This window comes from Aedes aegypti, unplaced genomic scaffold (genome assembly GCF_002204515.2).
Source record: "Aedes aegypti strain LVP_AGWG unplaced genomic scaffold, AaegL5.0 Primary Assembly AGWG_AaegL5_hic_scaff_69_PBJ_arrow, whole genome shotgun sequence".
NCBI classification, from domain to species: Eukaryota; Metazoa; Arthropoda; class Insecta; order Diptera; family Culicidae; genus Aedes; species Aedes aegypti.
In genome coordinates this window covers 17,122-29,971 of record NW_018736384.1, presented here as the reverse complement: position 1 = coordinate 29,971, position 12,850 = coordinate 17,122, and positions in this window count along the sequence as shown.

Sequence of the window (12,850 nt, the reverse complement as noted above, 5' to 3'; positions counted from 1 at the left end):
AGCACTCCCACAGTTATTAACTGACAGCTCTCTTTTTCAATCTACCAATTTTGCATGTGCATATCGTATGACAGGTACGATCATACTCTACGCTCAGGGAAGTCGAGAAAATTTCCTTTACGAAAAGATCCTGGACCAGCTGGACTCTAACCTACGACCCTCAGCATGGTCTTGCTGAGTATTTGCACGTTTACCGTTATGGCTATCTGGCCCCCAATATCAAATTACTTTATTTTATTTTTTACATAGAGTATGCTTAAAATTATTGAATTTACGTCATTATAATATTAGTTTTAGTAGTTTGTAGGACTGAAAAAACTTAGACGGATAACTTAAATATTACAGGGTATTGTCAAATTCAGGTCATTAAGGTGATTATAGAACGAAGCCACGCCTCAAAATATCAAGAGCACGAGACTAGAGAACCAAACAGCGCTCCGCGTTGAAAATTTATTCCCATTGGTCACCACCAGCAAGCAAGCAGTTTAATTGATTTTCGAAGCGAACTGTTGTCAGATATTCCAGTCTTGTGCACTTGAAATTCACAGTTTGGCTTCATTTTATAACCACCTTAACCATACTAAAGCATGAATTTGCTTTTTGAATTGTTACATATATTCCAGCTTTTTGAAAAATTACATAAAACAATCAAATTTTGTTTCGAATGCATTTAAATATTTGAAACTATCTAATTTGAAAATAAAGACACTGACAATCCATAAGACAGCTGCGATCAGCAGGCTTTTTGGTTTGGCATGAGTTTTAAAGTTTCGCAAACGGTGTGATCATTAGAGTACAAAGGAAAATGTAAAGCTCTAGCCATATTCGTAAGTTTTGTTTTCCCTTCCGTTTCGATTGCATGGCACTATTCAGTAGCGCAACCAGGATTTGGCTCTAGGGGGGGTTTTATAAATTGAAGACAATGTTTTTTTTTAAGTAAAACGAAGGTAAAACATTTCAAGCAAATATTATAAACAAGATGAAGGTTAATATGTAAAAAAAAGGTAACAATATTTGCAAATTTAAGCTTCTTTCATCCACCCTAGGCATGCATTTTCATATAAACTAGCCAAAAGGAATCTGTTGTCAATTGGTAAAATTTCCAAAAGTTTTCTAAAATACGCTTGTTATGAATAGAATATCCCAAAAATATTCCGTTCCTTACAAAACTAACGGGGACTTTGCATAATAAATATGGTTGGTCAAACGAGATTACAATACTCTGATTTCGATTAATACTACAGCCTTCGTAGTTTGTTCGAAAATTTATCCAAGCTTTATTTAGCGTTATAGCGTTCATATAACGTGTGTTACGTTTTCAAACTTTGCAACGTAACTGTAAGAAGCTTTGCGATCATTATTAGCAGTTGGTAGGATGCAAATCACTATTGCATTAAAGCATTCCCAGCTTGAAGACGAATATTTGGTTTTCCGGATTTGAAACGGATCCACTTATCTTTCCTAAGATTTGTTTTTCACATCATCGAAACTAAAGAATTGCTTCTCCAGGAATCCACGTACTCTCTGAGAGTCATACAATTTGGCTAAATGCAAGCCGACTAAATCAGAAGCATCCGACTTTGCATCAATCAGCTGTCAATTTACATACATATGTATGCATGGACAAACTTCTCGTCGAAAATCTTCAGTATTTAACCTACTGCTCCAGTGTTTATGGATTGCAGAGTTGAATTTCAAAAATATTTTTGGTAATTCTTATACAGTTAACTCTCCCTTACTCGATATTCCTTATCTCGATATCGAGTTAGAGAACCATAGTAAAAGTTGGTTTTCATGGTTAACTCGATGGTCCCTTGGATCGCAGTTGCATTGGTTTTGTGTTCTGTAACTCGATACCTCCCTAACTCGATGGTCCCTTCAATATCGAGTAAGGACAGATGACTGTATATTGTAGCTCTGGGGAGGATTTGACCCCCAAAAACCCCCCTTAGTTGCGCCACTGGCACTGTTAGCTGTCAACCCTACCGTGGAAAATTTCCTGGAAAGCATTATGCACGATTATGATTTTTGAAAGGAGCATCACACGAATCAACAGACTAGCAAGCAACGCTAAATGACACAGTCGTAATACGTTCATGACGAAAAAAACACCGAGCGGGAATCGAACCTACACTTCTTTGATCGATACAGCTAGTTACTTTGCACGGCAATAAAGTCCAGATTTTTATTTTTAATATATCAGTCTCAAAATTCAAGATTTGGAAAATATATTTTTAAGGTAAAAGAAACGAAGCGATAGAGAAATTGGGGGTAAAATGAACACCATAAGTAATTTTCGTGTTTTCTTACTTACGAAGCTGTCAGATTCGTTTTAAGTTGCTCGAAATTGAAGAAGGATGTTTATGTCATATCTTCTTCTTGGCATTAACGTCCCCACTGGACAGAGCCGGCTACTCAGCTTAGTGTTCTTATGAGTTGTTGACTGGAATTCGGAATTCGGAATCTGGTACATGATTAATACAGATTCTCAGACATTCTGCAATCGATGGAAAGTATAGCCGCCACCATTTAAATGGCTGTCCTTGTCTGTCTTTGTATTTTTCTCGGGTGTACTCTCGGCATCTGGAATAAAATCCGGTAGTATACGCCCTGCCTCGGTGCTCATATTACCCTAAGGTGTCCAGACGTCCAATTTTCAACATGAGATTACAGCGTCGAATTTAATTGTTTGACTGAATAGAGCAATTAGATTATGACTTAGCCTAGAAATGAGTGTAAAATACACATCTAATACAAATAATGTTCGACTGGCAACTAGGTCTGACAGGGTGTCCCGCGTTTTGCGTTTTTCAAAAAGTCGAAATTTAGTGTGACATAATTTGTGTACCATCCCTTAGTCGTTCAGTTGAGTATTTTATAGTACTGCAAAAGTTTTAAAGTTTCCCAGTTTAAAACGCATTTCGTTCATCAACATCATAAACAACATTTTTGCGAGTAATTCCAGCATGGGCTGCATACATCAATAGTATGCCATTTTAAAGACTCTGTAGTTCAGAAGCAAATAGTAAGTAAAGGTTTTTAGTTCCAGTTGTCTAACTTCATAAATATTACAGCAGATATTGAACCAGCATGCATTGTAAAAACACCAAAAATGGATTATTCGTTTCCAACATGATATTGACAGATTATCAAAGCAAGGGGACATTCAAATATTACGTCCATTGTTTTTTTAAGTCTATCTAAATCCTTCCTATGCTCACTATCACGTTTTTTTTTCCAAGCCCCTAGTACATGCACTATCACACTTTCGTACACCTCCATTCCCCTAATGATTTTCGTAATTTTTGAACGTTCCCCAAACATTTTACTGTTTCTTAAACATTGCTATAGGAGATTTAAGACACTAAATGTGATTTCCAATCTATTTCAGATATGGACTTATAAAAAAAAAAGTTTGAAATCAAAGCTATGAGTTTTCTGTTACATAGTTTTTGTACGGTACATAATTTTTATGAATTCGTATTTAATCACTCATTCATGTTTTAATGCAATACTATGCACTGTTGTGGACATTGGAACCAGATTCAGCCGCTTAACTTTGATCAAAATACTGAAAATGAAAATTGGTGGTCCACAACGAACATCGACCGGGTAAGTGCCGGCACCAGCACAATTGTGCTGGTCCCACTTTGTCCCCTCCAGAAATCTTTGCTGTGTGATTGAATTCTCATTTGGTCTTCACCATTTCAAAGAATGACTCTTTCACTCTCGATTTGTATCTGTGCATACCTACAAAAAACGAATAGTTGAAAAGTTGCGACAGATAAACTTTTCAATTCTTACGGTGTTTGTTTACATTTTGTTTACCCTGAGCTGGTGTTTCTAAACACGATGTAAACAAAAGCTTTTGTGCTTGATTACAAGTATCAATGATTATTCAATAATTGAATTCAAAAAAGTTTAGTAAAACAATGATTTATTGGCTAAAAGAATCATTCAATGTCATGGGTGCCGAACAGCACAATTGTGCTGGTTCGTCCCGAAAGGGATATAGATATGGTACGAAATACATTTATACTTTCAAATTATGATTATATTCGATTATGCTTGTGTGATCTAAATTATTTTGCTGTTTCAAAAATAATTACTAATTTGAGCCTAAATTTAGGGCGATTCGTCAAATTTTAACAATTTTCGAACATATCTACTTTTCTAAAATAGCATGCATATTTCAAGGATGTGTTATTCTACGCAAACATCACTCTTCATAATAGCTTCCTTTTATTCTAATACACCATCTTGATTGGATAACGATTTCTCAATTTTTCGACTTTGTCCGATATTGGGTACTGTCCGGTACTGGGGGATCACCCCCTATAACAGAAAACATCGAGGAACATTCGCAAGGGATATTCCTCGTAGATCTTTGAAAGAATTCGTGATGGATTTTTTTTTTTCTACAGGATCTTCTTCTTTCTGGCGTTACGTCCCCACTGGGACAGAGCCTGCTTCTCAGATTAGTGTTCTTATGAGCACTTCCACAGTTATTAACTGAGAGCTTTCTTTGCCGATTAACCATTTTTGCATGTATATATCGTGTGGCAGGTACGAAGATACTCTATGCCCTGGGAATCGAGAAAATTTCCTTTACGAAAAGATCCTCGACCAGCGGGATTCGAACCCACGACCCTCAGCATGGTCTTGCTGAATAGCTGCGCGTTTACCGCTACGGCTATCTGGGCCCCTACAGGATAAGATAAAGAAATAAAATTTTCCGTAAAATTAAAATTTTCAAATATATTTGATGTGCAGCGATATGAAATAAATCACTAATAAGTAAAATCAATACAAATTTATGCAAAATATGAAACGTAAAATGTGAAAACCATGATCATTTCTGTAAAACAAGAATTTGCTAGCACCTCCCCCAAACATTAGGTTTATTGTCAGAGAACACTCCCGGGTAAAAGTTTGGTTTCACCTCCTACAAAACACACAAAAGTGTTTTGTCCATAGCTCTGTGATTACACGTCCAAATAAAACTCTGCATAAATTTGCATTTGAAAGGCAATGATTCTTACTTCGAAGATATTTTAACAAAAATATTTTATGAATTGTGTATATTAATTTTTAACTTAAAGTTGTGACATTTTTCAAAAAATGCACTGGAAAAATAATCTCCTTAGCATTGGATTGACCAAAATTGTAAATCAATGTGTCATTAGAATCGTTATCTAATATTCCTTGAAAATATATCACGAAATTTTAAACGGAAAAATCAGATTTTAATATTTTAAACCAATGAAACAGTCATTAAAGTCATCTTGCAAAAGTCTGGGTTCACCCCTTAGTATGGTGTATCGTGCAAAAGTTTGTGAACCTTAGGGAACTCCTGATATAACGTGAATAGGTTTAGACAGTTTTCCCTCAAATCTTACTATTTGTTGGCGATCTGTTAAATACGAATCAATCCAGTTTAGGAGTTCATATAAATTCCAATATTATTTAGCTTGAAAATTAACGCAGGAATATCTAATCTGTCAAATGCCTTACTAAAGTTGGTGTAAAGTGATGCGACGTGGTTTCCTCTATCCATTGTATTAAAAGTGTCATTGACAAATTCCAAAAGGTTTGCTCAGTAGAACTATCTTTAAAAGAAACTGTGTTGTACATTCGTTATTCTATGTTCTATTTGGCTTAACATATTTTTTTATGATTGATTCAAATAGTTTTAGAATGGATGAAATCCCGACCAATGGATTACAAAAACATTGTACAATGTACAATCAATTGTTTCATTTTTTTAGAAGTACTTTGAATTGTTGGAGGAAATTTTAGCATAATTTAAACAAATAAGGTATGATAACAAAAGCTGCTTCAAATTTGTTTCAATTCTAAACATAATTATAATACAATTTGTTATAAAATTTTTGAGATCAATTGCTTATAACTAATTTTGTTATAATTGAATTATGGAAAAGAACAAAATGAATTATATTTCTGTATGATTTGAAACGTAATGAGTTACATTTGTGTCTAAATTATAATCTAATATGTTTAAGTTTAGTTACTGTAGAGGAAATTGTGTTATAATTTTTGTTATTTTAACTACTAACCAGCCAAAACTATAACCTTTATTGTAAGAATAAACGCACTAACTGAGTAACAAAATCTGTTACAACTCTGTTGTAATCCACTGGTCGGGATAATAACAATTTCACGATAATTTCGAATATCAGATTTTTTTACCAGACTTGTAAATGGGTATGAGAAATGACCTTTTCCATTCTTTTGGAAATCTGCCTTTTTCAAGTGACATGTTGAACACCACAATAATGGTGCTGTAAATTCATTGGCTGAGCTTTTCAGTAAAACATGTAGAATTCCATCTGGCCCTGATCCTTTGGTGGAATCTAACTTCTTCAGTCCTGTTAAAATGCCCTGTACCTGTATATGACTAACGCCAACGTCGCTTGTAAAATCAGGAAAACTAGAAAAAGTGTTCAAATTCACGATCATTATCCGAAAAGTTTATATAAGTCTCTTGTAAAAAAGCAGCAAAAAGATTGCAGATGTCTTTTGGATTATCTATTGCTCTATCATCCAATGTCATGTTAGATGGAAAGTTGTTAGACTTCATCTTGGATTCACCATTATTGAAGAAATTCATAGGTCCTATTTTAGATCATTTTCAAATGTTGTGTTGTACTCTTCAAGTGCAGTGGATATGGTTTAGTTAGGTTGGTTGACAATATACAAATGATTCTCTAAACTTTCTTGAAATTTTTGTTGCCTGTAAATTTTCTGAACCTTTTTCTTACGATTTTTATTTATTTTTTATTTGCTTATTAATCCAAACAGGATTTTTCTACCCATTCCTACGTCGTCTCCGCAAGAGTGGAACTTCCATCTGAACAATTTTCGATAAATAAAAGAAAAAAAACATAACTGCATACCTCAATTTCTCCTGGCGTAATAACAATGTGAAATTTGAAAAAATTAAAAAAAAAATCAAAATGAACCACTTCTCTGTTCATCGCGGGAAGAGGTTATTGTGAAAAAAGGCCAAAAAGCGTAAAACTTTGAAACTTTGGACGCTTATACCTCAGAAACAGTTTTACATATTGGGTAAAGCTTTGCAACAGGAGAAGAAGAAGGGCTACTACGATACATATTGATTAGTTTAGAATTTCATCACATTATGGCGCTATCCCATAGAATTTTGCTTTATGCATCTCCTAAATTAGTAATGACGTCCTATACATCAAGATTTTGAAGATTAAGAAGGATGATATCATCGACAAAGTTGCTTATTGAATCAAGGGCTACACAAGGGCATGTCTGTTTAATTTAACAAACGGCCACTGGGGGCAGTGGTGTGCTTTAAACATTTAAAACTTGTATATCTCAAGCTTGAGTTATGTTAGAAGACAAGTTTCATTGACAAAGTTTTTCATCGACGTTTCGACCGATGGGTTCTGGCCTTTTTCAAAGGAGGCTTTGGACTTTATGACTCTCGAAAAAGCAATAGTCAACATGTCGACCTACTTCGAAATACTGCCAGGATTTGAATTTGAGGTCAATATGACCCAAAGGCACAGACAACGTAACTTTTTTTTGCACAGACAGAAGATTAAGTGGCTTTTCGCCCATGGCTATTCATCAATCTTGAGGGTAGAGCTGACGTGGGTGTATGTTTCAAATAGCTAATGCTGAATCAGTTTTAATCATTTGGTAGACACTGCACCGTTTTTCAGATGGTAGTATTTGCATTCTGTACGAATGCAATCTCTTTGAGGGTTTCCGGTTTCCTTTGTGAATTGGAAGAAAACCTTGATTCCCTTAAATTTAAAATCTTCAGCCTAAATGCTCCAATTTTGAAAATACTGATCAATATTCTCTGCTTCTTCACTAGAATCACTAGAAGCTAACCGCTTTCTTCCCAAAATGACCATTTAAGTTTTAAAATTCAACAACGACAACGCTGCTCTAATGATATCAAAAGAGGCAATCATGTGGAGGTGTTATATGTGAATACCATAAATTTTTTTAGATAACGATATCGATTGTTCACCAAAGTTGAAGAAAATCTTGCATGCTATACAGTCTGTAAACACACATATGTTCATGTAGCTAGCAACACTGGTTGAGAAAAACTAAGTTAAATTCAAAATCTCGAAAATTACAGTAAAATAGAGGAAAATAATCTTTAGCAAGGTAGGAGTAAGCTTTCACTGGAAGCACTGCTTAAATATATAGAGTCCGCGGCTACAAAGCAAAGCCATGCTGAAGCCACGTTGAATGCTGGCAACTCTGGTAGAACGAAAAGATTACTACACTTAGGTCTCCTGCAAGACACACGGGTGGGGGCGTTATTGTAGACTCAGGGCCTTTGTGATTTCATAAATGATGTGATGTTGTCGAAAGGAAAACAAAATTTTGGTATGGTGTTTGATTGTATGTCCAAACAACGAAAAATAATCAATGTACCCAGAATGTACCCCGTTCGAAGCTGGGATTGGGTATTAGAGTGCTTACAAGAACAAATATATCAAAAACAATACATTCGTACATCAAAGGCTAATCGGAATCTGTTTTCCAAGAATGTACACAGCAAGCAAAAAAGCATTCGTCGTCCCGATTGAAGACCAATAAACCACAACAAATGGCAAAATCAGTAGGGACCATTACATGACAACTTCATCAACTGAAACCTCATGAAAGCGTAATTACACTTTGCAACTGAAACAATCGATCCCAGAGAGTTCAATTTCAATCGCAGCAGTGTGCCAAACCGACGACGACGACGACACTGACTGACTGGTGGTTTCTGTTAATTATTTATGGCTTTCAGAATCCGTCCCAGTCCTTCCGCTGTCCGCTCCAGCGCTGTCGAAAGAGCTATTTTGTGTTCTCAATCTCTAGGACGGTCGATGTAGGTAACTGCTTATTTGCCCTTCATCGCAGACACACCGTCTGACGTCACTGTAACTACGCGCATGTCGCTCGCAAGCAAAACCTTTTCTTTCTGCAATTTTGACTCTAAATCACCTGGATGAAAATGGAAATTCCTCCGTACGCTGACTGACTGGTTTCGTAATTTGTTTTCAATTTGGCGTGCGGGGAAGTCGCAAAATCCTAAAGGGGCCCCAGAGACCGTGTGTTACCTTAATCCCTTTTTCTTTCGGCGAGCGCGGTGTTAGGAACTTAATCCCGACGACAACCGGTGTGCGGTGTGCGATGGCGGCGTTGGCCCGTGAAATAAAATAAAAATAGGATCAACTTGCAGCTTTCGAGACAGACCTGTGAAAACCTGGTGTTCGGTAGTAACGAAAGTATAAGATTTAAGACAGAAGAGGAAAGATTTTTGTTCTTAATTTTAAGTCGCTCCTTGGATGCTCTTCCTGGGTGAAAGCTGTGATGGCAAAGATTCTCAAGACAAATTACTCCCATTCGGGTGCAGTTGATTTTTGTACGAGCGGACAAGGCAGAGGTTCGCAACCATTTAGTTGTGGTTGATGTGTTCATCATGGTATCCTAATTATCATCTGCTAATGACAATAAAATGAAATTTGAATATTGTTTACCACTTCGTTACTTCAACGTTCATGAGTGTATCAAAAAACAAAACTCATAAATATCATAAGGGTTCTAATGCTATTCTTGAAAGAAACTTCAAGCATCATAAGAATCGATCGAGATTTGGAAAAGTTATGGTTATTTGTTGTTTTTTGACGTGAAGTTCATAATTTTTGGTCGAACTTCTATTGCATGGAACCAAATAAAGATATACATTTTTTTTTTTATTTTTTATGTTAGGGCATTTTAAGGCTTATCATAAGGAAGCTTCAAGCTTACCACGCGTAATGAGTTAATTAATTTAATAACCATGCGGATTGGATTACCGAATAGCTCAATATAAGTGTCAGTTTATATTAGAGTGTACTGCCTCTCTGTAGTAGTCATGTCGTCACTTGAGTGAGAACGACACGTTGATAGCCTTCCCACATCTTTACTCTTCCACAATACAGTTGTTGTGGAAGCGATGTAGGTACGATAGGCAAACAGTTTCAACACTAAACAAATCGCACTCGCTCGCTCCGCGTGTGTAGGAACATGAGATGGATGGATATTGGTTATGAAAGGGGTCCGCGTGGTCTGTAGGGATTTGAATTCTAAACTTGTAACCAACTCAGTTATTGGGTCACCAAGTGGCTCGGTAGCTTAGTTGGTAAAGCGCTCGTCTAGCATACAAGAGTCCTGGGTTCAAATCCCAGCCGAGCACGTGGATTTTTTTCATAATTTCACCCATAATTTGTCCATCTTTACCACGCGTAATGAGTTAATTAATTTAATAACCATGCGGATTGGATTACCGAATAGCTCAATATAAGTGTCAGCTTCAAGGTGTTTTTTGCATGGATGATTGGAAACAATTGTTGGCCCATAGTGGGGCAAAAGTTTGACCCTCATAGAAGAAAGGCGAATAGCCTATAATCCTTATATTATCTTTAAATTGAGCAAAATTTCCCCTGATCGTGCGAAAAAAGTTACCAAAATAAAAAAATTTCACTTAGTTTTGTGAAATTCTGCTATTTATGAGTAAACTGCCCATAAACGCATAATTGTCCCATGTGAATAGGAAATCCAGCAACCATGAGACTAACATGCGTTTATGGGCAGTATATTACAATTAACCCTGTTTTGGGCATTTTTTTTTTGTTTTTGAAAATTTAGATTATGGCTGGTATAAATTATAGTCACCCCACAGCTATGGATAGCACACAGATATGGATCAGAGTTGACTTAAACATAGAATATCTCATCAAATAGAGCCTCAATTACGCAGAACACATTTTACCTAGGTGAACCATAAATCTGTACAGCTTCGCTGTCAATCATAACACACATTAGAATACTTTTTCCGTCCGTATGAAATAAAATGATATTCGTATCCCTTGAATCGTTGATTCATAACTGTGGGACATTGAAACCCATACCACAGTTATGAATCAACGATAAGACGATTCCGAAAGAAACGCCAAAACGTATGCTTTCACTAACACACCATTCGATTAATTCACAAATAAATTGGTTTTATAATGTTCTGATCCTTAATATGAGTCGATTTGATTCATAATAAGGATCCTCATCTTCCACTGATCCACATCTGTGGGATGGACAACGTTTAAAATTTCGATAGAAATCGACACTTTTTCGTCAATAATCGCTAATTTTGAGGTGTATTCCTGAAAGCAACTACATTGTGCAGACCCAAGGAGGTGCTTTTGTTTAGTACAGCGCAGTAGCGTAAGGGGGTGCGGTGCGCACCAGGCCCGGAATCTTAGGGGCCCCGAAATTATGGTGAAAGTTTCTCATAGCATTAGAAATTGAGTTTTTGACATACTGAAATGTTTCGGGACAAGGAAAATCAAGTTTGGAGGGGTCTTGAATCGGTAACGAGTAGAGGCCCATATATAATCAAGTATATGGATATTCGAATATCAGGAGGCCCTTTATAACTTGAGGCTGAGGAAGGAAGGGACAGGATTGGGAACATTTTATTATGAGCCATATCCTGAACCAAGACAAAATTTTGTACTGAATATTTTATGCATTCTTGAAAAGTATCAAAGCATATTTCGATATCGCGAACAAAGGTGAACAAAGGTCTCTTTTTATGCAAAACATATTATCTATCTAAAGTCACCTTTTCCTTTTTTCGAATTGCAATGATTCATAGATATACATCTTCAGGAATTCTTCTAGAGGTTCATACAGATTTCTTCAGTTATACGTACAAAGACTTCTCCAGGGATCCCCACAAGAATTCTTTTAAAGATTCCTCTAGTAATTAACAGGTTATTCCAGAAATTGCTCCATAAATTCTTTCAGGGATTATTCTACAAAAATCTACATGGAATTTTTCCAAGAATTTCAAACAAAATTCAACCAAGGATTCCTCATAAATTTCTCCGTAAATAAGGATTGCTTTCAAAGATTTCTTGAATTGTTTTTGAAGTAATTTCTTCTTGGATTCGTCAATTCAAAAATTTGTTAAGTTAAAATATAAAATCCACTAAATCCTTGAGCAATTAATACTGTAGCCCCTCAAAGAGTTCCACTCGAGATTTTCCAGGAATTTCCTCTAGCAAATTTTTGTTGGGTAAATTTTCAATTATTTCGTTATTAGCTCCATTAAAGACCCATCCAAGACTTTCTTAAGAGTCCAGAAGAGATTCGGAAATCTTTGAAAGACTTCTCTCTTGTAGGAATTTATAATGTATTTCATCAGTATAACGTATATAACTTGGAAATGAATATAATTTGGACAGGCTAGTCGTTCTATGCTCACTTCCAATGAGATGGTGAGGAATATATGTACGAGAAATTATATACTGCATTATTAATGTATTATGCAACTTATTAATGATAACCATTTTCATAACAATCAAAAATTGGCTAAAAAAATATCTAAATTGTAAATTGAATCAACCGTATCACTAGAACATCTGTAAAACCTACTAGGGATGGTACACAAATTATGTCACGCTAAATTTCAACTTTTTCGACCCACTCCCCTCCCCCTTTGACACACTTTTTGTATGAGTCTTCCGGAAATTTTGTAAGGCTTGTCACGCTTGGCTAGACCGCCTCCCCCCCCCCTGGAAGCGTGACGTAATTTGTGCATGACTCCCCAATGCAAGAGGATGTACATTTCAAGAGCATTCATTAGATGCAATAATAGCGCTCATAATTGGCATTCATAAAAAGATTAAAAGTGGCTGTTGTGGCCAACAACAAGCCACCGGGGTGCATCATACCGCACCACACCGGTGGACGTACATGCCTTATGTTGAGGCCACAAACACTCCACAAATCTGCCATA